At 35.6% G+C, this 3530-nt stretch overlaps 1 protein-coding gene across 1 annotated transcript in view; it reads right to left on the bottom strand.

Annotated features, from left to right (window-relative positions):
* The window catches only part of CD109 (CD109 molecule), a 103713-nt gene that overhangs the window by 61920 nt on the left and 38263 nt on the right, over window positions 1–3530 (bottom strand). The gene's annotated exons all lie outside the window — the stretch shown is intronic.

Genomic DNA, 3530 nt, shown 5'->3' with positions numbered 1-3530 from the left:
GATGGGAAACCCGTGGGGATTACAATTGAGATGAAAAAAAAAATGTGCAAAATGATGTAAAAATAAACTTTTTAATAAAAAAAAAAAAGGTGACCTGTCTCTAAAATTTATTGCCAGTCATTTAAACAAACTGCTTAATGTCTGTCATGTCAAACAAACTGCCTACTGTCTATCATTTATAAAATAAGAGCTAGGTTAACTTGGATACTTTAGAAATTTGGGGATCAAGGTAAACACATTTGTACAAAAACAGTCATTGACTTCAAATTTGTCTTGAGTATCACTATTTTAGAAAGCAGGGGAGCAAATGAAATCACACATAAATATTTATAAATAATCAAGGATAAAAAATCATCTTGTACCTTCCTAGTTCCTTGAACTATTTTCTAGTATAAATCCCCATTCCCAAACCTTAATCATTCTACCCCATTTTAACAAATATTAATGGTTTCCTTCTCCAAGATCAAGAAAGTATCTGGCCTATTAACACCTTACTCTTTTCTACTGTGTTAAATTTCTGTCTATTCTAAATCATAAAATTATGATTAAATAGAACCTCTTCAAAATAGTTAAATAATTAATTATACTAGTGTAATTTTTATTCTGTTCGTTTAGTCCCTGTTTTTCAAAGCAAATACACAGATATAGCTACAAAATATTAGTTTTTAAAAATCAGTCCTTGGTTAATCTAAAGCAACTATATGCCAACTCATTACTCATTCTTAAAAGGAACAAATATTTTAAAAATAAACTACTTACATAATCACAAAATAACTATCTAAAATTTGCCTTCAATGTTGTCATTTAAAGTAGATCCCAAAGAAAATGTGTTCAGTTAAGGTCACTAAGAATCTCCCCATATATGATTTCTATCTTAAATTGTCTCCATATATATAGGAATGTTTAAGTTATATGTGTATGATTCTTCTATAAGTTCTAATCTGCCATCCTCAAAAACTAGGTCAAGAAGTTAACAACTTGTATTACCTGTTTTACTGAAAACTAAAAATTCTAGTCTTTAAATAAGTTTTTGCCTAATTACTGAGAACAGCACTGATTAAGGTTGTGAAATAAGTAATCTGACAGTGATGATGTCTCTATTGAATTCACATAGCAAGCAATGACTGGATACTATATACAAAACACCATATAAGGCTCTGTAAAAAAATTACATCCTCAGATTTAGAGAGTTAGTCAAGAGATAGGGATAAACACAGTCAAGAGCAAAAACACAATGAAAACATTCTAGGGTCTCAATGGATCTTACTCTCCCCTATGCTTAACTTACTTCCATCTCTACCCATCTCCAATACTTAGTTCAAATCTCACTGCTTCCCTGAGTCCCCAAGATTACTTTAGGTGCCTCCAGGTGTTTCAGTCCTTCCTTGTTACTTTTTACCCTGCACCTTAAATATTTAGGTATGTGCCTTATCTTGCCGCAAGTTCTTAGTCACATCCATGATGGATCGTTTTTTATATCCCTCATAGTTTATCTTTTCAGGTGCCAACCCCAGAGTGGCTGATACCAAAACAGAGCTTAATAAGCATGTCTCGGATTAAATAAAGATTGCTTTCTTTGACAAATGTATGAAATGAACGAATTCATTTGGATCAACTTTAAACAACACCTTGAAATTTGTTTTAGGCAATGGTTGCTTTAATATTAAGAATTCACACTCGATAATATTTGAAATGAATTTTCCCCTTCAGCTAGCCCCCTACATTACCAACATCCCTGATAACTCCTGGATTTTCCACCTCTGTGTTTACTCTTTCCCTTTTATTCAGTCTATAAAAATTTTCCAGTCTTCCGGTCTCTTGGTACTCTTTTTAAGTATCATTTTAACACTCTCCTGTGTCTCAATGGTCCTCTGAAATCCTGAAATGCTGCCCATGGCATCCTGAATCTAATTCTCTAAACACTCTCTGGATCCTAAGTAAAATTCATCAAATCTCGTGGTTTTACCTGCCATCTTTATCCTAATCTCCCTAAATCTAACCCATCCCTCAATCTGGCAATTTAGATTAAATCCATCCACTGGCCCTCTCTTCTTGAGCATCCTACAGAATACCCTGAACATATTCAACTGAATTTAGCCTCTAGAGAGACCCTTCCTACTCATGTTGTCTTAGTTGCCCCTTTTTTCCCATAAGATAGTGAGTAACTCGGGCCCTCCCTCCCTGGTGGTGTGACAGGTTAGGATGGTTAGGAAGTATCACTGCAAGCTAGCGCAGTCACTTCAGTACGAGTTCGATTCCCCACCCCGGAGGTGATCCACATGGCACAGCTGCTCCTCTCAGGCGTGTACTTTGTCAATCTGTCTGTTCTGCTACCTGCTCTGTCTCTGCACCCCTGCACCTCAGGCTTGTGCCCCAGTTCTGTATATATAAATAAATAAATATTTTTTTAAAAGATAGTGAAAAGCCCAATCATTACACTTGATACCATCGTCTGTTTTGTGTCCATGCCCAATAACAGACTGAAGTCCTTGGGGACATAGCACCTAACTCAGCACACCTTCAATGTTTGTTGGATGAATGTATATACAAATGCGTAAACAAATCATTTTCTTGTTCTCCGGCTGGTTTTTAAGAGTTTTATTAGATTAGCCTCAGTTATCATACAGTATCTCCTGCAAGAAATTGAAATGACCTTCTCAAGACAAAATCAGTTACCACCTGTCAAATGACCCACAGAGGAATCTAAACTCCACACTATATGTCAAAGGAATATGAAGAATATCAAGCAGTAGAACATTAAGCCAGCCACCATGGCAAACAAGAAAAAGCAGAAGGAAAATGCTTCTTTTTACTGTCATTTTAAACTGTTCCAATAAATCAAGAAATCATTTTGTAACTGAGTATTGACAGTGCGCTTTGTACCAATGTCTTCCCAGGGTGTTCATAAGTGGTGAAATGCAAATCAAGGAATAAATTATGTTACTGTCCAAGAGGTTTTAAAAGCTAAATAAGTTTTGTAAGTTTCAACATGTCCACTTAGTAATCAGGCCCTAATAATTTTCACTGTGAGTTTAGTTACTTTTATAAAATATTTTTATATAATATATATTCAACAATGGGAAAAGATACTGAAATTTTTCTATTAAGTTAATGGTAATTCAGAGAATTAGTAGCAATATATTCCACATGAAACCAAAAAAAAAAAAATCACTGATATTTACACTGAGTCTTTAGATCAGGGTTTGTCAACCCTTGATTTAAAAAATTAAATTAAATACTCTGGTTTCTCTTCAGATTATACAAGTCTTTTGCCTTCTACTAAAAAAACAAGTTTATTTCCAAACCATTCTGTGACAATTCTACCTGAACTGAGCTAAATTTGACTAAATAAAAAAAGGTATAAAAAGAAACCCAGGGCCCTCCCTGGTGGTGCAGCGGGTTAGAGCACAGCACTAAGAAGCTAAAGCCACTTCTGCATGAGTTCGATTCCCGCCTGCCACCTGCCCCGGAGGAGACCACATGGCGAGCCAGACCTCTCCTGACCCGCCCGCTGCTCCCCTCAGCAGTGT

This window comes from Condylura cristata, unplaced genomic scaffold (assembly GCF_000260355.1).
Source record: "Condylura cristata isolate star-nosed mole 26May11 unplaced genomic scaffold, ConCri1.0 scaffold00001, whole genome shotgun sequence".
NCBI lineage: Eukaryota > Metazoa > Chordata > Mammalia > Eulipotyphla > Talpidae > Condylura > Condylura cristata.
The sequence above is the reverse complement of the archived record's forward strand: the minus strand, read 5'-3'. Positions and strand labels throughout refer to the sequence as shown.